Below are 27,386 nucleotides of genomic sequence, written 5' to 3' on the forward strand. Positions count from 1 at the left end.
AGAGATGGATATGCTAAGCACTGAAAATAAAATATTTACACTTAAGTACTTCTCCAAGTTTTAAAAACTTTGCAAGAAGTGTAAACTTTTCATTTAACTTGCACCTTTTAAACAGCAGATACAAGGTCAGAAGGGTGAATACAGCTTCATTTCTCTCGCTAGTGCACACCTGACAAGAAAACATCTCGTCAAAGAAATCCTATTTAAGGGTAAAAGAGCCAATTCTTTGAGCAGCAACACAGAAAGACTTTTTTTTTTTTTTTTTTTTTAAGCTAAATTATTGCAGCTGGACACTTTCCTTTGTCAGCTGTCATTTCTCTGCTCACAATTTGCAGATATCCCTCGGTTCCTCAAATGCTTGAGACTCTTTGGACTAAATTTCCCAAAATGAAGAATGCAGGTTAATGTTTTAAATTCTGGTAGCAGAAAAGGGAAAAAGGCAAGGCATTCCCTATTGTACTGCTGTGAGAACATGCTTCAATAAGTAGCTGCATGCTGTTATTTTAGTGCTCTTAATAAACTGTCATCAGGAGAGATAAAAAGAAAATTAGTTATTTGATTTAAAATTGTATTTTAGGTCATTTATTTTATTTGCTGTTACTGACTTTTATCTGCAACAGTGACACACAAAATAGTCATTTATGTGATTTAGACACCTAGCCATCTCATTTTCACTCTTCATACTCCAAGAAAAGGCAAAAACTTGTACGCAATACCAACGATTTAAATTCAGCAGAGTTGCTACATGACATCTCAATCTGTTGAGATGTATCATACAATTACCACTGTAGGCCACTTCAAAATTATCCTCCTTTCTTTCATAATGCCATCTGGGGAGGGAGACACGCTGGCTTCTTAAGTTCTTGCACTTCCTCGCTCTAAAGATCTCCACTGAGTCAAAATATCTGTCAGTCTGCAGATTACATTGTCATCTACTTTCGACATACTGATTTTCACTGAGACAAAAATCATCTTTTTTTATTTTTAAAGAGATGTCAAAGTAGCAGCAAAACTAGACCTGTTCAAGCTACTACTGTATGTAAAACTCTCTACACAGCTTTGTTTCCTTTATGCTAAATAAATCAGTTTCTCTCTCTTCCAAAAGGGTCTTGCCACATTAGATTACATGTTTCCTCTGCCCTTTCTTTGCATGTGTTATAACAAATCAATGAAAACCAAAAAGTGACCTTAGAGAAAGAGACCTGTTAACTAGACTTGATAAATTTTCCTCATATGACTGCTGTGAAAACTCTTCACGCACATTTTGTCAAAAGTTTTGTCCTTCTAATACACAAAACCACCTAGGCAAGAACAAGACAACTTAAGTACATGGCATCTACTCAGGAATTAACAGATCTTTCATTCTACCCTGCTGAATCTATCTCCTCTCAGCACACCTAGAGTCAAGGTGAGACCCAAAAATACACTTTTTAAAGAGCTAAGATAAAGCATAGTAGAAAAAGTAGCTTTACAAAATACCATAAATCAATATATGAATCTCTCTCAAGTAACATTGGGAAGTTATGAAGCTTCATGAACAGATACAAATTGAAGAGCAGAACTATAAAGGGAAGCAAGTAAGTAGGAAAAAAACAGCTATTTATTTTTAGCTTCTTTCAAACCTCTGATAGGAAATGTAAATAAAAGGTGAATTTATATAGTCATAGAAAGGGCATTTATAGATATATTTATTCTGAGTAAAGCCTGACAGCAAAAACCATCTTGACAGACAAACACGTTGCCAGACCAGCACATTTTCTCTGTCTCAGGAATTAGTTTCTATCACCAGAAATGCTTGAGAGATCATATTTCTGATGGTACCTTCAGGAACAGTACATACATGTTAACCAAGCTGTGGGTAATGATTTTGCTCATGGGAGTTCTGAAAATGCTCTTAAGCAGTATTAAAATTAAATTAAAACTAAAATCCCCAAATTAAATAAATAGTTGACAAATGACACCATGGGCATGTTAAACAACCATATTGTAAGTATTCAAAACTTGGCTGCTATGTAATGTTTCTGTAATGCACAGAGGACCTTAATGCTGCTTAAGGAGACAAGAATTAAAGAGCTGTCAGACTGCCAAAGAAATGTCATTTGAGGCAGCAGATGTGCATCCTGCCAACAACTACTTTCACACAACACAATAAACCAATGGCAAGCCTACTTTTTGGTTTTATTATTAACAGATTACTGCAAGGGATATAAAAAGAAAAACATGCTCTTCTATGACAACTGGAAAGAACAGCATGAGCATAAAATAAGAAAAAAAACCCAAAAGTAGATAACCCACTTGCTGGTATTGCTAAGTCATTATGCTGCAAAACAGATACTCAAAGTCTGATTTCCATATTGCAGACAAAATAAACTATTAGCAGTTTTGTTACATGGGCTTCTAAGAGATCAATATGCAAAGTAAAATTTTCTATCAGCACAACTGTTTATCTTTGACATCTGCTGTTAGGTATTATCAAATCAAAATTGGTCATTTACAATTCAGGAGGCATCTACAGCAATGAAAATCCAGGACAATATATTGTAATGCCAAGAATTCACCAACAAATACCAATACTTCCTCATTTACTGTTTGCATGATCCGGAATTCACAAAGCCTTAAAGACTTCTAACTAATGATCACAGCCTTTGATCTCCAGAAAATTATTATGACATGTGTAAAAATGAGATTCGTAAGGATTCTCTTACAAGGGAAATTAATTTAGCGATTATATCACATATTTAAAAATATATAGAAAAAAAGAAAACAAAAGCACAGTTTAAATTTCAACAAAATAGACTGATCTAAGTACTCATCATCCATACTCAGAACACCATGAAAGACGTTCCTGAAGATAAAAGAGAGTCCCATGAATGCATTTGCAGCCTGACACGCATATTCATTTCAGCATATTGCACCATTAATTATTCCTTTATAAACTCTGCTGTGATCATTTGTCACTCATTTACGTTTCAAGCCTTCTGAAAGTGACAAATCTCCTACATTTCCAAGTACTATTAAAGGTACTTAAGAAAAAAGCAGCATTAGTTTTTCAAGTGTTTTTTTTTAATATATCTACACCAAAAAGCAAGAAGATTGTCACTGAGTAACTTGGTAAATTTGTGTTCAAATATTCCCAGTCTTGGTTGAAGGGTTCTGTCTTCACTCAAGACATCACTAACAATTAACATCATGATTTATCCTAATCTTTCCAAAAATGTCAGCCAACAGGTGGTGACTATATCCCTTTGTACTCTTATTCCCTGCTTCTAGCCATCTTTACCACACAACTTTCAGTTAAATAAAAATCTGCACTACTGACTTTGCTATTTTGCCTCATTTGCACCTTAATTTGGGCAGAGGCATCACTGTAAGAATTTTAATAACTGGATCATAACGTTATTAAAACATTTGTTATCTATGTAGTTCAAGTCCTCAGGGAGTTTTCCCCACCTCCCCACTTGTTTCTCTCTGTATCAGCCAAGCATACAATTCTCAGAAAATACTATCAGTAAATATTCTATAATACGCCCCAGAAAAGCAAAAGCTCACCCGTGTGCAACATATTTCATCTGAAAGAAACTTTTTTGGGAAACTTTTTAATATTTTCATATCTATATGGTTCATTCAGAACTCTAGTTAAGGATTAGGACCATAACTTGACATATCTGCTTTGAAAAACACCATCCCCCTGAGAGCATAGTTTAGAAACCTGCTCAGAGGAATTTGCTTGTATTTGTATCCTGGTTCTGGCCAGGATAGTTTGGAGGGTTTCAGTGGGAACACTAAACTGGGGAATACCATTCCTAGACCGTGGCAATTTAATCTTAATAACACAGTTTTTTCCGTGGGGAAAGAGGTCACTGAGAAGGACTGCAATTAATCATTCTCTCCCTAAAAACCCTCCTAACATCACTAATGCTGTTCATATTCCCACAGATTTCATACTCATTATAAAACCTCTTGACTTTTATTCTTCAGTATAACTAGGAAAGAGATTACTCTGCCTAAGATCAGTGTCATTAGAAAGAGCCTGCCAGATTTGGTACCCTTTTCTTTCCTGCTCATCACAATCAGTTTCAAGCTGAACAAACATGACTTAGTATTGTAATAACAGCAAAACCCCACCTTTCAAAAAGCTTGTTACAGCTTCTACAACTGGGCACTCAGTTTGCAGAGTTTGTGCATTTCAACAATAGTTGAAGTAGATTTCTACAGATTTTAGTGCCAGAGTTTTTTTTCCCTGGCATGCCCAAATTCTTTTGCACAAGCTGTCCCCACCTGCCATATTTTTTGTAAATGAGATTTTGCAGCACACCTTCCCTAGCACTGCACACTGTGTGCTCAGGCCTGATCTTCCAGGCTCATCAGCAAGGACCTCCCTTCTGGTGCTGTGGTTAGGGCTATCAATGAATCATTTCAGAGGCGTGTGACAGCTGAATAAACATTACACAAACCACATAGTTTCTGAAAAGTACACTGTGCTTTAAATAGTACAAGAGATAATACAATAGTAACAAGAGAGAATACAAGTAAACAAAGCAATAAAACTCTTCCACACATCCCTTATTTAATATGTGCTGGATACTAACATGAAAAATCTAAAAGTGATCACATCCAGAAGTCATTTACCTACCCAACTTGCAGTAAAATCAACAGGATTTAGGTACGTATGTGATTTTGAGAAGGCAGGTTTATTATTGTCTTTTCATTCAAGCTGTCTTTGAATCACTCAAAAACAGGACTTAGGTAAACAATTAAGTTCTGAATTCCATATATAGTGAAACTTGTAAAAGAAGTCAAACCTACCAAATCATTTTAGCATTTGATTCCTACTAACTCCACAAGAGTTAGAAGCTTGTACAACACAGTGCATGGGAACCCAGGTCCATTTAAACAGATGGTTTGTAGAACTCAATAAATAGAAATTTGCCATTTTAGAGGCTTAGAGGATTTCATTAGAATGAATTATATCTGAGAGCCTTGATGAAACAGGAAATGCCTCGATTTTTTTTTTCTATGGCATTGCACACCTACTTTTGGGTGTAACAGAAAGATGAAAGCAAGACTGTGATGCATCTTCTTTTATACTTTACACCACATCTTTTGTCTGAAGCTTTTGCCTTTCAAGAGAGTATTGTATACATAGCCTTAATGTGTAAACAAGACCTTTTTGGATTTATATCCAAGAAAACTGTCTCAAAAGCTTAAAATTTACCTTGACCATCAAATAAAAACTCAAAGTCACAATATTATCTGCGCTCCAAAAATTATTTCAGTAATGTTTAAGATTACTTAAAATGAGAATTTGAATGGTACAAGAATTTTGCAGCAGTGTGAAGAATATATGAAGATGAAAATTTTTGCAACATAGGATAGCATTTTCATCAGAAATTGTATTTAATGGACTCAAGTCTGAAATACTGAAATCACATGAGATACCCTATTTTCATATTATTTGACATCAGACCTAATCACTTCTCTTGACTTGATAAATCTTACAGAATTACTGTCAAGCTATATTTGGCTGAGAGATCTGTTTATATGAATATGATTCGTAGTTTTGCTGCTAAGCAAAAAGATAAATCCATCTGCTCTCTTTCATCTCACCTTTTTATGAAAGCTTGCAAGATGAAGCCTGTAGCATTTATTATTTTTTTAATCTTTCTTTGGCTGTTCCATTTTCAAGTATCAAAAGAGGGTTTTTCAACACAGCCTACTGAAGCTTCTTTCCACTGAGGTTATAAAACATCATTAATTCTTTGCTCTAAAACTTACATATCCAAGATGGTCACATATTCAAATGCTCATCAGCCTTCTGCTTCAGGCAAAATGCAAAGAAATGTCATGAGCCAGCTTTGCTCTATTGAGTTGCTTTAACTTCATTGCAAAGGCCCTAATACTGAGAGCTGAAGAAGAAAGGCAGGAGATTTCACTTCCTTATGCCTTAATATTTTGAGTCTCCTAAATATTTTGGGGTGTGTCTTCCTCTGTTGATATACTACATAAATTCTAGACCAACAAAGTCTTCAAAATAAGGTTAAATATATTCCACAGTAAGCAGCACCTGTGTAGTTTTCCCAGAGCACAGAGCCACTCACAGGAAAAAGAAATGTCATTCTAATAAGATACACACCTCATCTGCAGCAGGTCATGGCTCCCTGGAAACCAGCCTCAGATTAAGGACAGAAAAGTAAACCAGAAGTGTTTATGTGATTAGAGGACAAGATCTTTGCCAAGCGCAGGAGCAGCTACACTAAAGCTGCTCAACAGCAGAGGAGTTGCTCAGTAGTTACAAGAGATTTACTAACATTTATAGATCACAAAACAACATCATTGGTCATGCATGCTCCATCTTCCCTTGTCAGTCATCTGGTTCCAGCTGTGCAGACAATACTAATTCAATGGAAATTCACCTTTGCTGTTCATGCAGAAAATCACTGACATAGCGACAGATTCCTTTGTGTGAAATTCTGCTATGCATCACATTGTTAAAATTTATAATTCCTGGCAATAGGCTGCAGTTTATAGTTCACTTTTTTTTCAGAGAAGTACCCCTGAATGGACAGAGGCTGATGTAGCAGTTCCTTCACTACATATACTTAGTGTATTTCTTTTCCTGTTTATCATTCATAAAATATTCAGCAGGAGCACAGGGCCACCTGCAGAAAAGGAAACCAGGACAGTTCTCATGGACCTCCCTCCTATAAAATTTAGGCAGCAGCAATTTTTAAGTAGAGGGTTGGGGCTACAGAGAAAATCTTTTATGGCAATGCTAAAATCTTACAGAAACATCTTTTAGAGAGAACTGGGGAGTCACACATTCATCAGCTCTTCCTTTGATATTCCTACATTCATAGTTTCTAGATTCAGCTACACAGTGAATCTTCACTCTTGGGAGTGAAATGGGAGGTAAGACATTTGTGTTCTAAGTACGTCAAAATGCAGCAACCAGGCTGTGGACATGGTAGGGTGCTAAGCTATTACTTCAGTGTTTTTGTTGGTAAGCAGATTTCAAGGCCTACTTAAATCTACTTAAAATCTAGTTGCTGAACTTCATAATTTTCAAGGAGTGAGATCTCTCATAATTTTCAAGCCACTTCCTCTTGAGATTTTTGGAATTTGTAAGACTTTAATAAGACTGTCACTGGACAAGTTCACATTACTTGTCTAGAAACTGCTGATCCATCAGTTCGGAAAGTAACTTTTTCCTCAAGAATGCAAAGATATTTCCAAACTTGCCACATATCAGGAAAAAAAGAGAATTTTTTCTTTCATCTTCCTTTTGCCAGACCTTTCACAAAGCAAAGTTTATAAACAGAAAATAAAAATCTGTTTAGTTCTTCTGGATGGTAACAAAGATACATTACAGCCAGATAGCACTTATGACAAAAAAAGTAACCAGAACAGAGCTGGCTCTTCTCTTGACCTCTACAAAACTGAGCAGGCTCTCAGCTGGACACAGTACCTCCAAGAAATTTGCTCCCATTACCCTTCATCTTGTATTTCCATTGGTAGCTAAAAAGAATGTATTCTTGACAAGGATTACTTGAAATACAGGTTATGGTGCTCAGAAAGACCACGGTGGACAGACTGAAGTAACATCAGCTGTGACGTACAAGAACTGTACAGCAACACATACATTTATCCACAGGCTGTTAACTACCTGTTAGCCTTCAGGATAGTAAAAATTATATTTTCCATTCCACTTTTCTTCCTGTAACAAAACAGAACTCCTGATGCTCTGTTATGCAATATCCAGTCAGGATTTTTCCACTTACTGGCTCAGGAGATTGGTCTTTGTATGTGACGCCTCCTTTGATCCCACCCTTGTCTGTGTGTCATGGTTCAGAGAGAAGACAAATTAAGAACCACATTTACTCATGTTCATTATTTTACCAAGTGACAGGTCTGTTGGCCATATTAGTGATGTCACAGGTATTCTTTTTATTTCAGTCATCTAGAGTGGCATTTGGAAAGGGTATTTTCTACTTAAAATCAATATCTTCTCTAGCTGCTATAATATTTCTTCTCACTTAAAAATATTACTCAGAATATAAAAGTCATTGATTACAAGCAGAAAATATACTTGCCAATTACCAAAGGAGAGTGGAAAAATAAAAAGTGCTCTCTAGTTCAAGTATTTCCAGCTGGTCACACACCACTACTAATCAGCACATATTTCAAAATATGCACCAGGGCCTTCTCAAGAAAATGCTTGGGTTTTCTTCTTCTAAGCTGAAGCACAAAGTGTAGTTTGTTCTAGTGAAAACACGAACCCAGATTTCTAATGCTGAATTTCTCAGAGATATGCTTTCACAGCAACTGAGTCAGAATATACTGTTCTTGAATTATGGTGGTGAAAAAGCAACTTGGCTATTTTTTATGCAAGCTTTCCAGATAACTCAACAGAATCTGAACAGGTGAACAGAGCAGTGAAACAGATTTAAAAGACAAGAAATTTGTCCTTTCTTCCTTGGGCTGAAGATAAAGTAATAAATTGTGTACTTGATTTTGATAGGTTGTGATTACCTAAGAATGGTGTTATGAATTACTATTACAGTAGAATATCAAAATTTGGAAACAGGACTTATTCCCAGTTTGTTCTCTTACCGCCAAACCTCCTGCAACCATTTCAGCATTTTTTTATTTTCTCCAGTGTAGCTGGCTGCAAGGAACTGTCATGGCTTTATGTAGTACCTCTGGTCAGGTACTTCTCATTCTCACATTCCCCAGTCATTAAGAGGGTGTGCTTCATCTAATATAATGGAAGAAGAAAAGTAAAAAAATTAGTTACATAGTTTAAGTAAGCTTGACATAAGCAACAGCCAAATGGCCATATTCTTGAAGAGTTTGGCTTAAGGAACAATTTTCAGTGACATGATGATATTTAATATAGAAGTTAAATCACCTAATAACATACACATTAATTTCTTAAATTTTATCCTTCTATACTTACACAGTTATTTAAGAAACTAAAATAAGCCCTTTGATAAATTTGTGTCCTCTTTGATAGCCTTGATATATGAGAAACATACTCCAACTCTGTTCTGAATGCTTCTTTCCTTCTGAGTGTCTATATGCTATAGTTTTAGGTACATCCCAGGCATTTACTCAAGTCGTTTTGCAAGAAATGCATTTGTGGGGTTTTGGTATCAGTAAAAATATTCTGAAAAAATATTTAGGTACAGGTTCATTTGGCAAACCAGAGATAAAATATGGCATGATTTTTTAATGCGATCCTTAAAACCAGTAAATGCTTTGGCCATCTTTTCTTCCCAACAAATTCCTTCTTCCTTGCCCTGACATTATACAGTCATTAAAAGAGGCAGAGCTTCTAGGTAGCACTGTTAGTGAGCTGTTTACATTTTAAAAGGATGTTTTGGAACATGCTCAATTCCAAGCAATTCTTACGTAAAACTGAATGCCATACCTTGGTCAATTCTGAACTCCATTTGACAAAGAATACCTTGACCAATACAATAACAAAGATTATTAATAAAGAACCTACAGGATCATCCTTTCAAAACATTTTCTTCTGTCTATTATGAAAAGTTTTCACCACCTGTATAAGTTGCCCAGGTGACAAAGAAACACAGAAAACAAAAAATACTACAAAAAAATCTACCAAAAAACCAACCAACACCACCAAAAATCCACAAAAACCTGCAAAAAGAAAAAGGAAGAAACTACCCAGACAGAGCTGTATTTTAACAAAATTTTTGTTTCGAAACTACATATACATGAAGTAAAGTATCACTGTAACTGACAGATAAACTAAAAGACCTCTAAATTATGAACTTCAGGACCTGTTTTTTGGGCCTTCACTGGGAAATTTAATGGTATTTCAGTCTGGCTGTTTACAAATTAGTTAAATGACATACTGATACTCACATCTAGCTGACCAGTGAAGATAATGATTTGTGTTCAAAATTTATCTTCTCTCAGGGATAAACATGCTCATTTCAAACAGATGAAAGGAACTTTTCCAGTCAGCATACTAAATGGTCTCTCAAAAATTTACTCAATTTTTAATACATCAAATTACAAATATATCCTGTTACATACTGGACTTCTAACACTGTATATGTTGTGCAAAAAAGAAAAGCTAGGAAGAACAGAAAAATATATTCATTTGGGCAGATGGAAAACTAAGAGATTATTGTCATAAAATTACTCAATCAATCACTCCCCCAGTTTTTACACAGATCTACTTTACTCACGATAATCTTCCAAAACTAGGTTTGCCCAAACCTCATTTCACATTGGTTTGGTCTTTTGCCCAGCAGAGAATTCAATAAATTTTATCAGAGTGAGGAATCGAATGGACTGCCAGACCTGAATTTCAGTCATGCCACTGATCTGCTCTGCTGTGCATCTCTCCTGCCCAACTACACCAGTGCTACCAAGAGCAGCTTTCCCCACTTGATCTATTTTAACTCTACCATACTCTCACAATTGAAGGGTCAACATCACTTCTTCTCAGCCCAATATAAAAAATTTGTTGTTATTTCTATGTCAATATGCTCCTGTGTCCTACCCAGACACAGATGTGGAAGCAGAAAAATTGATCGTTCCATAAACATTTTTTCTGAGTAGCATGGAAACAAGAATGAGCAGACAACCTTGAATGATTATTCTGAAATTTCACCTATATTCCTGAGAATCAAATGCTTCTATAATTTCAGGTGTTCCCATAAACCCAGTCAATTTTGGATCAGTTCAGCTTACTGAAAAGGTGAGGATCATCCTCTGCAATACCACTTGTGGCACTAGTAAGCATTTCTTCCAAAACACGATTTACTTACAAGAATTTTCCATTCTGTCATTGCCCCAGAGATTCTTTTCATGGTTTCAGTAACAGTGACATCTGCAGCGGGGAGCTCTGGCCACTTGAAACTCATTAAAACATATTTGAGATTGACAATGAGTTGAAAACATCTGTCAGACTTGGCCAAAATGTCAAACAAATGTGATCTTGCTGTGTGCTACCCTGCTACAGTGACTTAATAAATTCCTTGGCTGCGGTCAACCCACAGTAAATTGGATTCCAATTACTGGCTTGGGTTTTTTTCCTCTATCTGAAATATACTTTCACTTAAAGGTCCATACTCTACGTGACCTGCATTATAATTCATTTGCTGAATCTAGAAGCTGAGGTAAAGTGAAGCAACTTTGCTTTTTAACACGCTGTAATAAGTATCAACTTAATAAATATGACCTGGCACACGTAGAGTCTCCAACAGAAACTAAATCATCTGCATTTCCCAAACAGAAAGAATAAACAAGTGATTACCAGACAGTTTCAGCCTCTTTTTTTAAATTAAGCTCAAAAGTCCCAAACAATTGAGCAAAAATCTTCAAAGAACCTTGTGTCATGTAAAGAAAAATTATGTTCAGGGAAGCTTCTGCATTACAAAAGTTATTTTTCAAAGAAGCTAAAAAAAAAATGTATACCTAAATGAAGGTATGACAAGGTAACAAATCAATATATCCTCTTTTCAAATGGAATGAGAAGGAAGTAGCACACATTCAATTCTTACCTTCAGAAATACAAGGTTTTCTTTCAGATGCAAGTCAAGGGAATCCAATCTAGGTATGGAGAGAGATTAGATGCATAATTTCTCTCTTTTCTTTTAAGTATCTATTTCCTTCAAAGAGGTTAGAGGAGTTTTTTAGCTCCCACTTCTTAGGAAGAGACCCATAATCAGCGTATTTTAGACAAATATTTTTACACAAACTAAGGCTCTAAACAAAATCTTCACCTTGCACTCTCAAAACCCATCATTGCATAATTTAGATTATAAAAAGTGTTATCTGTGATTAATATGCTAAGCTGTAGATGCAGGAGTAGCAGGCCAACTAAATGATAAAATTTATATAAGGTGCATAATTCTTATCATTCTGCTATTTTTTGTATTTGCTGGATTTTCTCTTGAAACTAAAACAGTTCCCAGAAATTACAAATATTACCTAAAGTAACAACAAATAAGCTTTTACAAACTATTATTATAGGTAAAAATTATTCCCAATTTGGATAAAGATTATTTGGATAAATATGAATAAAAACTCAAATTTTGCTGGCATGAAATCTCATATATTTACAGGTGATCTCTCTTTGTTTGCTTGCAGGAACTTGTCCTGGTTTAGGGCAAATTTTGGGAGGAAACTTCTAGAGAGTCTAGAGACCACTTCTAAAAGTGGTCTTTTCTAGAAAGGAAATTCAAGCGGCCCCTCGCCCAAGCTGTTCTGGAGACAAACCTCCTTGGAGAAAAGTAGAAAAAACTTTTTATTTAACAAGCAAAGTATTCACACACAAGCATAAAAAATGAATAATACTAAACAATAAAACCTCTTGCTGTTCTCACTCCCTTCACTCTGGGAACCAGTCTTAAAGGTGCAGCACTTAATATCCAGAATAAACAGAACAGATGACTGGGGATGCAAGCATCATAAATTAGGACATCACCTTAGGACAGAGCTTTAAGGAGAAAAATGTTAATCTTCGGGTTATTACCTGTGGTCAAAATAAATTTCAGTTTTGCTTATTGTACTTTGAAAGTATGCATAAAAGCAAAAAAAAAAAAACCACCAAAACCAAGTATTTTTTCCAAAGATGGAATGCACTGCACTATATTTTGATTTGTTTTACAGTATGAAGACCTCATTCATGGTTTCCTCTGTGAGAGGCTGGCAAATAGTGTATTTGCACCTGTATTCTTATTTTATAACTTTTTTTTGTGCAGCTAGCAAGTGCCTTTTCTAATAGTATTTCATTTTAGAGAGGTGCTTGTATTTACAGTAAGTCCTTGCAGCATGAAGCAATGTAATACAACCACATCATCTTTTTATGTATATTGAAAAACTTAAGAAGTTTTTCTTTAAACTCACAATATTGTACTGACTTTTTTATTTAGCTTAATAACAGTAATAGATGTGTACAGAACATGCTTCCCTGAGAAAGCAAGGGGGGCTGCTCCAGAATTTTGTCTTCTTTTCTTCATCATTCGTAGTTAAATTAAATACTTCAATGGAGCTCAGTCTGTAACAATAAGGCATGTTTAACCTAAGGGTTACTCATACTTGAGGCTCAGCAAACTGAGAGATCACAGGATTACACATAGGGCAGTGAAAACCAGTTCAGGTAAAGGAGACAAAAAACTGATCTTCATAAAACTGTAACAAAGTTCTTTGAGCCTTTTTAGTCCCTAGGATTTAATCAGATCCATGGACAGCTCAGTTGCTGAAGCCCTTGTTGGTGCACCCCACAACTGAACAGTCATCCTGAGAATATGTCTGGTTTTGCCACTTCATAAATGCAAATTTACTTTAGACAGGGCACGAATAACCCACCCATTCATCCCTGGCTACAGCCAGATGAAAATGCATGTGCTGAGCAGCCAGCCCTGCATTACTTTTTGTTACAGGCCTGCTCTGTCTACAAATATTTCTCTCCCTGTCCAGAAGGGGGACAAGACAAGGTGATGAAACTGTCAGTATAAATCTCAGTATAACAGTCAGGAAACGTATCTTTATTACAAAAAATCCTCTAGAAAACCCTCTAAATTGTTATTATCCCATGGTCTCCAAAACACATTATTGTCGTTCATTTCTCAAAACTGACACTTGAAAATCTGGGTCACCTTGCAACTTCTGGCTGATCTCCTGCCTTTCTCAAATAAACAGAAGAAACTAAACAGAAACAAAAAGGAATTCTTGCATCTCCAGCCCCCAGGCTAGGAGAGACTATCCTTCTCTTAACATGAGCATTCACTTTCCTTGAAAAAGTTTCTGTAATTTGCTTATCTATATAAAGTAGTAGCAAAATAATACCAAAGGATAATTCTGCAATAAAACCAAATATATAATAAATTAATAAAATAAGTAAGATACTTGTTCACATGTAGCTAAAGACAAAGACAAAAAATTTGACTCTGTTCAAAACCAGCTTCAGGAGACACAACTCAGCATTGGCAAAGAATAATGTCCGTGACTTAACAGCACCCTGTTTTTAAAATTCACACCATCTTTTCTTTCTTCTTATATCATGCCTCAACTTTTATTGACAAATTTTTCATCCCCTAGAACTTACACCATCTTGTATCACCTATTTCCTTTGAAAAAATAAGTGATCCTACCAGATGTAAAAGAAATCTGTTCTGCTGTTTGAATATTAACAAAAGCCCAGCATCATGTACAAATTTGAGAAAGGAAAATATACAGGGTGCTTGAAAAAAGAAAAAAAGCAGAAAAAGCCCATTAATCAGCATTTTTAATAAATATGAGTAATTTAATAAATTTCTAAATAATAAATTAATATCTGAGTAATAAACATTGCTTTATGGTCTCAAAAAATAATATGATTTTCAAATTATGTCTATACAGGATGAAGCTCTCCTAAATGCATGCAAAACTTCTAATCTAATGAGCAAAAGGTTTTAAGTAATGAAATCAATCTGACATCTTACGTCTTCTCTAGAATGAATTCTATTCATTAGAAAGAAAACCTCATGAATATCATCACTCCAAAATCCTCCTTTGTACTTGTTATAGTCTTAGAAAATAAGAGGTTTTTCTCTGGGAAATGGGAGTCTTTCTGCATGGCCTGTTTGTGTTTCAATACCTCTTACCAACACTGTGTAAGTGGCACCTTTAATCTCCTGCAGAAGTAACCTTATCATCCCACTGGCATTCCTAGGAATAAAAGGAACATCACAGTATGAGTTTGTTAATCACTTTCAAGGCAAACAAAAGCCCATTTTTCCCATCTTTGTATGCTGTTGAAGTTTGTCAATGTCAAGTCAAGCCTCTAAGGCAACACATCTTCAATTAGAGATGTAAAATCCAGTTTGCATGCAATTTAAATCCTGCAAAGTGGCAATCCTCTCATAGAAATCGCAATTATTTCCATTCTTATGCATCAGTATTTCTGATCTACCATCATTTTTCTCTTACATGAAGTGATACTTAATTTCCAAGATTGAACATTTTTGACAGGGGTTTCTGATTTGCCATTTAGTTACCACATTACAGTCAGGCTTACACTGATAGATGTTTAAGCCAGAGGAACAAATTGTATATTATTCTCTGCCACACTCTTTACATACCTCAGAGATTCTCGCTCCACCCCCACCAAGACAGGTTAGTCTTTTCCCATCCTCTCCACTAAAACAATATAGAACAGGTTTAAAAACAGTTTAAAGCCTTTCTTATGGTGAACACCAAGACAAAATGTGGCCATGTAATCATGGCTGGAGATATATCTCTGAAACCATCAGAATTCCACAACAGACACTGAATTTTGATTTAAATAGGGTTGTGTGCATGTGAGGCCAGATCTTCAGTTGGTTAAATCAGAGAAATTGTGATTTAGATCCCAAAGCAGCACAGCACTGCAATCCCACTGAAGTCAGTGACTCTGTAAGTGAAGTCCAACAGCAATATTATATTGCTAATAAGTGCTAAAAACACTGGATTCCTAAATCACACATTTACTGTCGTCAGGAATATGAAACTTTTCTTTTAGTTTTCTAAAAACAGAGCTCAGACACACCCAGCTCTGAATGAATGAGGAAATGTCACAATTCAAAAAAAAAATCTGACACCTGTTAAAGTTCTTTAAAGCAGAAATATTCTATATTGCAAAAAATGCTAGAATTCTCTTGTGTTCCAATGAGTACTCATTCAAAATTAGTGCTCTATTCATTAAAGCATCTCTTGGCTTTTTTTTCTACCTTCTTTGGTGGCAGAAAATCAGGACTTATTTTTCATTTTTAAAAATACATCCAAAATAGTCCAAAAAGGAAGAATTTTGAAATTTACTGTATCTTTCTTTTCAGTTTTTAGAATGCTTGATTTCCCTTTCTCACTGTTTACCCTATTGAATTTATTTGAATTTGATTGATTTTATTCACCCATTTTTTTAAGGCCTCTTTTTTTAAAAATCCTTTTAACTTCACTCTTTTTTTTTCTGCAGGATTCTGTCATTCTTGAATCTCCAAAAGATGTGGAAGTGTGTAAAATATGCTAGAGGACATTGAAGGTGTTCTGTGATTTACTTCAGAAAAAGCAGAGCTCTTCTTGGGAGATAATTCTGAAAGGAAATTTTTCAGAACCTGATGCTCCTCCTTGTACAAGGAGGAAAAAAGCAAAGAAGCAAAGACGAGTTTGGGAGATACGGAAGGACAGGTATTGTGGCAATATTTGTCTTTTCTTTTCTAACAACTCTATTTAAATCAGCAATAAAATAATAGTTCTAGAAATACATCTGTTAAGATGTTTCCTTCCAATACTAAGTTGTCTCTGTCTTTAGCTTGATCTATCAGCTTTCTCATGCTTTTTTATTTTTTCTTCTTGCCCTGCTGAGGAAGTGAAGTGAGAGAGAGGCTGAGTGGGAATTTGCCCTTTTCCAAGGTTACCTCGCCCCACTGCATTGCACTAGATCACACACCTAGAGGACAAGGAACTCACAACTGCATTGAAAATTTACAAAAATCCTGACAAATAGCTCTGAGTCTGCAGTTCTTTGTGTCCAAGAAAAGCCACTGGGCTGTGCAGAGCCCAGTTGATTTCAACACACCTGCCTGCCATAACTTTATTTACTATTACAATACCATGCCTTTGTTTACTATTAGATATTTATCTGCTGTTAGATGCTTATTATTTTTACATGCTTATTATTGTTAGATACTTATCTGTTATTGAATACCTTTTATTAGTAGATATTTAGAATAGAGACTCAACAAGGAAAGGGCCTTGTCAAGCCTCTAAAGGGGGGAAATGATGCCTTAAGTTTTAGCTTTCATCTTTTCCAGATTCTGTGCTGCCTAGGGATGCAGTTCTGAGCCTCATATTGTTAGTCAGCTCTATTCACAGAGTAGGGAGACAAAACAAATCCTTTTCCTGCTAGAAACCAAGGACAATGAGTACAACTTTCAGGCCCAAAAGCACAAACAAGGGTGGACTGAAGAGAGAAACAAGAAGGATGATACATCACAACCCAAAGCTGTAATTGGACAATTAAACCCCAATACACAAATGGACCAAAACTTATAAAAGTGCGAGACTTTGTGACCAGTTGTCCATTTTTGTGATCATTTTGGGTCCATCTTGATTGTAGCCCTGGTCAGGCTCTTGTCCTGCCAAAGGTGTACCCTAAAGGCCTTTTAGTAAATATCCACTTTACTCTCTTAGCTCTGTCTAGTCTCTACTCTAGGTCAGCCTTCCGAAGGCATCCCAAGAAGGGATATTTAAATCAAAAAGCACAGAAAACCTGCCTGGAGCCAGGAGGCTCCACCTGCCTCAAAACACTTGTGGGATGAGGACCATAGAATCTGCAAAATAACTTGAAGCCAATATATCTGTTAAAGGATAATAACCAAACCAAAACAAAACTCCCACTCTTCACAATTAGCCCACAACCACTTAGCTATATGGTCATCAAAACACTAGAGAAAAAACTTGTTGCCAATATAGTCAAGAGCTCTCTTAATTTCATGCACTGTGACTTCAACAATTTATTCATGTCTCATTTTATTTTTCTAAAATTTGCCTCATTTAAAAGAAGGGAAACCACATTTCATGCTCTTCAGTTTCATTAAAGAGATACAAATCCCTTACCAAAAGAAGACTCCTCTGAATTAAACCATTGTAGCAGAAGAAAATATTGAAATTTTGAACCTGAAAGGACTCTGACAATCTAGATTCTTTTGCACATCACTCTTTATGGTATTATTTAAAAAAGGAAGAAAAAGATCCTCCCTTAAAAAATTGTTTTCAAACACAATGGAATATGTAACACTCAGCTAAGAGCAACACAAACAAACTATCTCAGATTTTCTTAAATTTGTCAAGAAAGAAGGTCTTTGATCTCTTCTTCAACAGTGTGGGAATACAATATTTCACCCTCTGAAGGATCTGGATCAGGAAGGAAATTAACTTTACAAAGAAGGTATGGTTAACTACCCTGCTTACCTTTCCATAGGGAATGTGATATAAAACCCATATGAATTCCATAAGATAAATCCAGCATCATTCAATATGTGGCTCACAGTGAACTCAGTTTTATGAGTAAATAATGAACTGCTCCAAATTCCAATAATATTTTATGTTCTCTTAACCACAGGACATATAAATACATTAAGAGGTTTTTTCCACATGGGTTAAAAACCATTTCTTGGGCTGACTTGCACAAAAGATGAAGCTCAGTTTTATTAAAATCTTACTTTATAACAGATAAGGGTCTTCAGTTCCCCTTTACATTCACATTCATTACAGAAAATAACAGTCTGCTGGCAGTTTCATCATATGAGGATGACAAAATGTTTCCATGAAATTCCCCATCGAAATTTCTTCCCTTCCCTTTTTCATGTTTGTATGCAAAACAACAAAGGGGGGGGTGCGAAAAATCTCTCCTTTCTATCTTTCAGATGTGTCCAAGGAAAAAAAACTACCAAAAGCCTTCTCCATAAACACAGTTTCCCTAAACACATTCAGTCCTTGATGCTCCCTACCTCCACCCTCAAAGGTGGACTGTTTCTGTCTCCATCCTTCAGGGTCCTTCTGCATGGCAAAAAAAAAAAAAAAAAAAAAAAAAAAAAAAAAAAAAAAAAAAAAAAAAGTATGTAAGTTCTGTGTGCTTTCTTGATTCCTATTGACCTTACCACAGTAGCCCAATATCCACTAAAACACACAGACAATAGTTTCCAATAATCTGGAGTCCTTTTCCAATAATTCTATTTATAAGAGGCAAGAGACACCAGGGAGAGTATTCCAAGGAACACAAATGCTGTTGCTTTCATAGCCTGAATAAAAATGGAAGAAATATTTTCCAACCTGAAGAGAAAATTAATTATAGTGAGCCTTGTCAAGCTCAAAAACCCCCCTCTATCAAATTAAGAGAAATGAAATATTAATTTTGTTATTTTAAACTCATTTTCCTTACAGTCCACTGTAAATACTGAAATATAAGAAATATCCCATGAACACACGTTGATAGTTCAAGTCTATTTCCTTGTTTCCAGGGATCAAGGAGACAAGGAGTGCAAATACTTTACTCACTGACTTTTTGCAGACTTTTTTTTTAAAACATAAAGCACTTACCTACATCTACATGGCTGTTTGGATTCCAGAATAAAATGCCCATTTTCTGAAAGATTCTGATCTGAGTGGGTCACAAGAGGGACTGTGAAGAATCATAAATGGTCATGGTCATAAACCATCCTGGGCTTTATGCATCTGTTAAGGTAGATTGCCTGAAGTGAATCATGACATCAGCTTGTAAGGAAAGATTTCATGTTTTTAATTCTTGCTATACATCATTACCAATATTTTAAAAGCTTGTAGTTTATCTGTGTCTCCTTCCTTACTCTACGTGAAAGAGTAGATTTCACCCTCTTTATGCTGGGTGGGAGAGTGAGTTCCCTACAACATTACACAGGGAAACTGTGGTCTAACATACCTTGCCAATTTTGCCTGAAGCTGTTTCTGTCGACAGTGGAGAAAAGGAGCTATCATTTATTTCAATGGATGCTGGCTCAGATGGAAAGACATTATACACAAAGCTTTAGGGACTGTTTTTGATCACCCAGGGCTTGGGGTTTTTTTATATTGTTGCTCATTTCTGCGTTTCCTGATTTTGCTGAAGTAAAGAGCAGCTGTTCACACAAGCTCACCAATTCAAAGCTGCAAATACAGAAGTGGCATCCAAATTTCCTTTTTCTTTATTAGTGCAGGATAGATGCTGTCTCATTCAATGGAGAATAAAAGTAAGTCCATAAAAGGGAGGAAGGGGAGTCAGTCTCACAATTCTACTAACTGTGGGGAAAAGTATCTCCCTGTATCTACAGGAACACTGCTGGATTTTCTTGCTCCCCAGTGAAACAGATACTGTGGTGACATGGTTCATACATGGAACGCTGCTCCCCAAAATTGTTTTGGGATCATTACAGTGACAACCCTGAGGCCACCTCAGCAAAGCTGGTGTTTTTCCAGGACAATAAGACAAATGTGATTTCTTCACGTGTGTCCCTTGCACTGTGTTCTGTTACATTTGCAGATCAGTTGTAGATACAGTACAACTGACCTGAATGTGCTCAGCAAACCTGCCCTGGTTTCCTGGGTGCTCAGCAGTCCAAAAATATCATGTTGTCTTCCCCAAATAAACCTTTTGCAAGATAAGTAGATATGACAAGAGAAACACGAAATCAGAGTAAGATGTACCACAGAAGCACTTACATTACATGTGCTATAAAACCTGCCCAGAAATTTGGTCAAGTGTCTGCTATGTGTTGCTATGCTGCCAAAACAGCCTTACAGCTTCACAGCTACAGCACCTACCTGCCAATTTTCCAACAGCGTGTCTGTCCGGGGAAAACACTGCACCCGGGCAGCAGGATGGATGTTTGCCAGGAAAACGTCTCTCTTTGAACTGGACTGTGCACAGCAAACCAATGTGCAGCCCCTGTGCTCTCCAGCTAGCTCAGGCATCAACAAAATAGCAGCCACTGCCACAACAGAACTCTACATATGTCCTTCAAGTGGGATATAGTTTGTAGCTGTAGGAAGAAGAGAGATCTCCATTTGATCCTCCCTTGGTAAACTCAAGGAAACAAATTTGGCACTGTGCCGCTGTGCCTGCGGCAGAGAGCAGAGCTGCTGAGCTCTGAGAACAAAAGGATCAAGCTTGCTGGCTGCAGGGAGTGAGGGCAGACAGTGCACTACACATTTGTACTTGCTGCTGGGGAAGGGTTTGCCTCTCTGACACACCAGAAAACAAGGGAGCACGACTTCCAGGTCCAGCACTTTGTATTACTTCTCCTGCTGTCTCAGACACTGAAATGAACACAGCTAACAGCTCGCAGGTAAGTCACTACCTACATGCAAGTCAAGTGCAACACACAGTGTATTTTCCCACACAAGTTAAAGACCCATTCAGAATCCAAAATAATAATTTATCACAAAAGAATTTGCTCATTATGTGCTTTGCCTGGCCCTCATGGTCTTGCCAAGCTCTCTGAATAGTCAGGCCTGAAATAATCTCCTGCTGCCTGTAACACTGCCCTTTTTTCTTTTCATGTAACTGCAAACAGAAACTCCTTATTCACAAAAGAAAAGGTTATTAAACTCAGCAGAGTTATTCTAAAAAAGATAGAAATGAACTTTGACTGCAATCTTAAGTGTGAGTCTTGCTTGCAAAGCTGTTTGACACGCAGTAGGAAAGCAGAGAGCACAGATTCAAGGCTGGCCATTTTCATGTGTAGTCACCATTAAGCTGACAAGAGAGTAATCTGCTACCTCACTTTGATATGAATGGTCCTTTAAATTTGGGGTTACTGTTACTTTTATGGAGAGATCCTTAAACTGCATGCTCTCTTGACATGAACCTCTCTTTTCTAAACAAGGCATACATCTCAAAATGATTTAGATGTTTGTGCCTTACACTACTCAGCTGCATCACTTATGCCAGAGTGACTCAGATGAGCAACATGAAGACAGATAAACCTAAGCAGCTGGACTCCTGTCTGATTAAATCTTTAAATCCATAGTGGTTCACCTGTAAAACAGCATCACAGTCATGATGTGAAAACTAAGCTGGTGGTTAGCCAATGAAAGTGCACCACAGACTTCCAAAGGCCAAGTTTTAACTTACTTGCTTGTTTTAAACAGGATCATGAATGACAGTGAAAAAGGCACTCAGTCTCCCTTCCTTTAATGCCCTCTTTTGTTTAATAGCTGGACTGCCCAGCTACAATATTTCTTTTACACACCAAGCTTACTAACTCCACTCCAGACCTGAAGTATTAAAGCTATTCTCTCTGCTAACCTTTGCCTGGTGCACAAATTGCCACAACAACCTCGCAGCTATTGTGATGGAGGTACAATGTCTTGAGAAAACATGGTCTGGAGCTGGTCAGAATGATTATTAGCACCAGTCACACTTGATAGTAATAAAAGAGATAAGCTGTATTTAACTATCTTGCTGGTAACCATCAAGAAATCAAATGAGCTAATTACTATTTCCTTTCTTTCCCCACTGATCTGCAATCCCTGGATGAATGCTGTGTAAACCAGAAAAATTTTTGTGGCCATCCTTTAGTAATTGACCTTTAGCTCTCCTCATTTCATTTGCCCTAAGTGTTAATTGACTTTGAAAAAGCAGTATATTATCCTTTTAGAAAAGAAAGTCTGATTTGTGCTCGCCAACATCTCACAGCATCAAAGCCCTGTTAAATCATAGAGCAATACAGCTGAAAATGAGTCTCCAGAAGAAATGGAAAGGGGGTGGGGGAAGGAAGCACAACCATTATCGAAAGAGCTCCACTGCCATCTAGAGAGAATTTGCACCAGACAATTTTCTGAAAGAGAAGTTGTTAGTCAAAATATTTCCATTCTCATGTTGGGGGAGGTAGGAATTCCACTCAGATTCACTGCATCTATTAAATTTTTAACCAATTTCTATTAATCTGCACAAAAAATAACATATCTTGGAATATAATCTACCATGAATTCTATGGAAATCCTGGAAGAAAGCTTTAAAGGTTCACCTACAAGCTCCCCTGAAATGATGTACAGTACCTGCATAGTTTTTATTCAAAGAAGCTTCTTTGAAGAGGTGAATATCTTTGTGGAAAGGTGCTCTATTCCTAAACAATTTACATTTTAAAGAACATATTATGTCCTTGGCAGCTGCCTTTATGATATTGCTTGTTAGTAAGAAAGAAAGAATGTGCTGCACAGGGTAAGATATTTTTACTCCTTCAAGTACATAAAATTTTATTTTCTTCATGTTTTATATGAGATCAGGAGCCACCTACAGAACACGTTACTAGTAAGAGTTTGCTTTAATCTGACTGATTTAATTTACTGTGTCTCTGACCAAAAAGCCACAGAACTCCATTCAGTGTATGAGGCAGGTCAGCTGCTATAAAAACTGGAGAAGTGTCCCTCACTGGGAGCTGCTAATCCAATTACAATCTCAAAGCAGCTGACACAACCTGGCTAAGTGCATCTTGAACAAAAGGAATTATTTTAAGGTACAGCTGGCAACTAAAGCAACTGTGTCATTAATGAACCTCAGAATGGAGGGTTCATTACTGCTGTGTCACAAAAACACTCAAGAGTGACTTGTGGTGTTCTTGGCCTCCAACACTTATGGATTTACCTTCTGATTAAAGAGCTGTGTGGGACTTTAAACAGCAATCATCGCTCTATTGACCCTGAAAATTTCAAAACCAAGACCTGTTTGAGGGCTGCTAGTCTACCACTGTTAAAAAGGCAACCAGGATATTTTCTCATATTACACCGTAGTTTGTGTTTGCTTCCTTTGTGAAATATCTTGAGATACACAAAATAGTAAATTTGTGGTTATTCCCTTTAGCTAGCTACTTAGGTGCTCTGTGCAAGGTATGTGCCCACTTTGGCAGCAGCAGTGACTTAATATTGCACAGAAAATTATAATGGTAGCTAAACTTTGGTTAAATATGTTAAATGCGATGCATTATGCAATTATAAGAGGCATAAATTATGAGTATCTAAATAATAATTAAACTTATTTCCCGACTAAATATGGCACCCCAAAACTGGTTTATCAGGGAAATTATATTCATTTTCACTGAAATACACTGAATACACTGAGGTTTGCTAAGCCAAGAATTGCTTTCAGTGAGGTGACTGTCAGTCTTCTTGTTCCTATCAATGCTGACACTGATGATTCCTGGATGGAAGAACACAGTAGTTGTGAGTGATGGGTTTATGAAGAGAGGGAATCCAACATTTCAATCGAATTTTTGGAAACAGAGCACAGAATACTGAATCAGATGCCTTACTGGATGGATCTCCCAGTCCAAATCTGATGCAAAATGCAGGAGGCATTTCTGCCAGTGAACACAGCCAAGAGGCTTGTCCTGAGGAAAAACTCAAATGCACCTTTAAAAAACAATTTTTCTTTTTGGCTGACAAACACAATTAAGCTGTGCAGTTCAGGGAGAGAAGAGCAGCCATAAGAATAGTAACTGTGAAAGTGCAAACACCTCCACAAGGCTAGACTGGGCTTTTTGCTGTTACCCTGTTTCTTACCTTGTCCAGAGACCTTGAAGACAGTCCTGCAACAACGACAAAGAATAACAGCTCACCCTATAGCAATAATGCATTAAAACTAAATTGAAGAAATGTCAAAAATGAGAGTTTTAGATAAAGAACTGCTTCTAGTGAAGCATAAATACAGGGTTTCTTTGCTTTCTTCTTCTATTAGCGGCAAATAAATTCAGCCCGTAATGCTTGCAACATGAAAACCAGCACCTCATCCAGTATATTTTACACTAGGAGTTATTTTAGGCATTATTTCCAACAGACAGGCTTGTTGCTATCAGAAAAAAAGTACATCAACTTGTTATAGATAGGAAGACAACATCCATATCGTGAAAATTAAAAGATAACATCTCTTCTGTGTCTAAAATTTACTATGGAGTTCAAAGGGCATTGTAGAAATTCTGTTTGATTTGTACTTGCAATTGGATATAATAGGATAGGCTTCATGAAGATATGGATCTCTCAGCATTTTCTGAAGGCTGCCTTAAAATACTATATTTCAAGGGACATAAATAAAACTCCTTTACAGTGTGACTGTAATCAGTTTATGTCACACCTTGATGCTTCCTTCCACTGGCTTCCAGACTCTCTCTTCTTAACTGAAACTCTTTATTTCTAAGGATAGACTCTGCCCCACTATTATATTATTTATTTTTAATTTTTTTGGAAAATTACTGGTACAGTAAGACCAAGCACCCTCCTTAAAGGTAACTGTCACATCAGGGTCCAGTCCTTGCTCATAATGAAAGTCCTAGAACATTCATGCTAGATATTTTCATTCATTTTAGCAAAAAGAAAGACATACATAAATCTTTCTCCTGCCTTCACAAGCTCTTAACTCATAGATTCATTGACTGAAAATTCTTATTTGAGATGGAGCTTGAATTAAGTAGGCCTCTTATTAAATGCCAGGTAAAACATGATTACATTGCTGCAATGTAATATTTTATGATTTTTAAGATGCTTATTTTTGTACTGATTTTAAATATTTTGAAGAATAGGCTAGGTCTGCTCTGTAAAAAGCAAAAGCAAGCAGTTTGATGTTGTTTGCCTAAATTCCTTCAGTGATCAATGCAAGGACTAACCACAAGTCTATAACCTACTTGAAGTTAAAAGTTACCATTCTCACACAAATATCAGGAACCTGCCTGTATCTTGAGTATCTTGAGTATCAAGAGTATCTTGAGCCTGGTCTTGACAGATTATCATCATGGAGTCATGTAACCATGACAATTGATACTAAAATCAGTCATACTCAGGAATAGCCAGTATAATCAAATCCCATTATACATATATATATATGTATGCTACACAGAGGAGCCTCGTAATATGGAGACAGGAATAAATAAACAGGAAACAGGTATGCTCTTCTAGTCTTTACAACTAAACTCTAGGGATAACCTTTCTAAATTTCTCTGCTGTTTAAAGAACTGCCACAACCTTTTGTTCAGCCTTTTGGAGACCTGACTCTAAGCAGCATCCAACTCCTCATGATTGCTGCAAATTATTGCCCTGTACTCGCTTTAATATGCGAGACATAAGAGATGAGGTGCTTGGGAGCATAAAAAGCAGCAAGCACACAAGAACCAGAATGTATTTATTGACTACAGGCAGACCCAAGTGGAAGAAGCTGACTGGTGGAGTACTGTACTATTAGTATTGATTTTGTTTACTTTATCAACATGAAAGGGGGGAAAACGCAGCAAAGCGACGAAATGTGCTGATCGTAGGGAATGGGCGAGTCAACAAAGACACAACAGGGAAGCAATGAAATTCTCATGGATTTGGCTAAGCTAAAATCAGGGGCAGATAAGTGGCTTACAAAATTCAATTTGAAAAAGGGTAAGATACTGAATCTATGGATAAAATAACAGGAAAAGGGAACTCTATTTTCAATGGACAGGGAAGTGACTGCTGAAAAGCACTGCTTTTTAACATTTCAATGGAGAGAAGTGTGTGCAGTAAACTCAGGTCTCTCTAAAAAAAGCTGCCTTCCTGCCAGCACTACTTTTTCAGCAGTTACTGCTGTATAGTAAGACACCAGCCAGAAGAGTGAACTAAAAAGAATATGTGAATTTCTTCAACTTATGCCCAATGGGGTCTTTTTCATATTAAAAAAAAAAAAAGGAGGGGGAAGAAAAAATATTTAAGAACATAAAAATTAATGGAGATTATGCTAATACCACACTAGATTAGGTACTATAAATGTGACACTCAATACACATATCACTGTGATTACAAAAACGAAACAGAGTTGGGAAAGTAGGATGCAAAGAAGACAACAAGGAGATGTATATTGGTTAATGCCAAATACTTACTTTAGGCAGTCTGATGAACAGGGCAGACAGTTGGAAGGCAGTGAAGAAGATTAACCACATCACTCTTACCTGCTTTACAAGAAGAACAAATCCTGAGATATTGTTGTGAATCCTGTAAACATACTGTTAAGAGGAAAAGGGAAAAATAAAATCCAAACCCTGACATCTGAGACAGGATTTACTAAGGAATGCAAAATCCCAGAGCTGTCAGGATTATATCAGCAACTTTTGTACTACAGAGAGCTTCCAAGCACTGGTAACAGCACTTTGACCCCAAACTTTCTGTGCCATGCCAGTAATAGTGAGAACCTGCTATTTTTGAATATTTTACTCATTAGTAGTACAGCTGAAACTGTCACAAGATTGATTTCTGATTAACTTTCCACTGTAGCTTGTCTGCCTCCCCAGTTTTCCCCTCCTTCATCTAATCCAGAAAGGTTAAAAAGGAAAAAGATCTTTCAGAATTCACTAAGAAAAAGAGAACTGATATTTCTCTGGCTGTCAAACCAATAGCAGCAGAATGCCCACAGAATGCAGCAATATTTGAACACATTTTTTCTCTGATAGATGCTTCTCCCACTGGAAGAGGCACCAGACAAGATCACATCCTGAAAACTCAACAGTGCAACTAAACTGATTTTTAATAGGAATCAAAAAATTATTAACAAAAGACCCCAGTAAAGTATCAAACACAGAAATATTTGAGGGAGAAAGAGCTAATAAAGGCTTTGCTCTGCTCTCCAGTTATTTCAGGGAAAAGCAGAGCATTTTGTTATCCAATGATTCCCAAGTCACACACATTTTCATTCAAAAGCAGGTTCTGTTTTTACTTCAAAAAATCTAAAGCTTGTTTGGACCAAAAATACTCAATGAGAACTTTCCATTTAATAGCTAGATATTACTAGTAATGGTTTGCTGTGGGTTTGGGGGTTTTTTGGGTTTGGTTGGGTTTTTTTTCTGAATGCCTTTGTAATGTCTTCAGCA

General features: G+C 36.6%; 1 long non-coding RNA gene across 10 annotated transcripts in view; it reads right to left on the bottom strand.

Moving 5' to 3' along the window:
- LOC310909162 overlaps positions 1–26,659 on the bottom strand; it is a 46,156-nt gene extending 19,497 nt beyond the window's left edge. The window contains exons 1-8 of one of the 10 annotated variants that reach the window (XR_014590019.1): positions 26,403–26,659; positions 20,335–20,552; positions 19,099–19,180; positions 18,510–18,558; positions 14,621–14,691; positions 11,541–11,589; positions 10,806–10,896; positions 8,611–8,749 (exon numbers count right to left, since the gene is read on the bottom strand). This is a non-coding gene — a long non-coding RNA (uncharacterized lncRNA). Of the gene's footprint in view, positions 1–8,610; positions 8,750–10,805; positions 10,897–11,540; positions 11,649–14,620; positions 14,692–18,221; positions 18,559–19,098; positions 19,234–20,334; positions 20,553–26,402 lie in introns of all 10 variants that reach the window. The other 9 variants (XR_014590020.1, XR_014590012.1, XR_014590013.1 and 6 more) reach the window with 9 other exon arrangements.
- Between the last annotated feature and the right edge of the window lie 727 nt (positions 26,660–27,386).

The sequence above is a fragment of the Zosterops lateralis genome (genome assembly GCF_965231275.1).
Source record: "Zosterops lateralis genome assembly, chromosome: 5".
Taxonomy (NCBI): Eukaryota; Metazoa; Chordata; class Aves; order Passeriformes; family Zosteropidae; genus Zosterops; species Zosterops lateralis.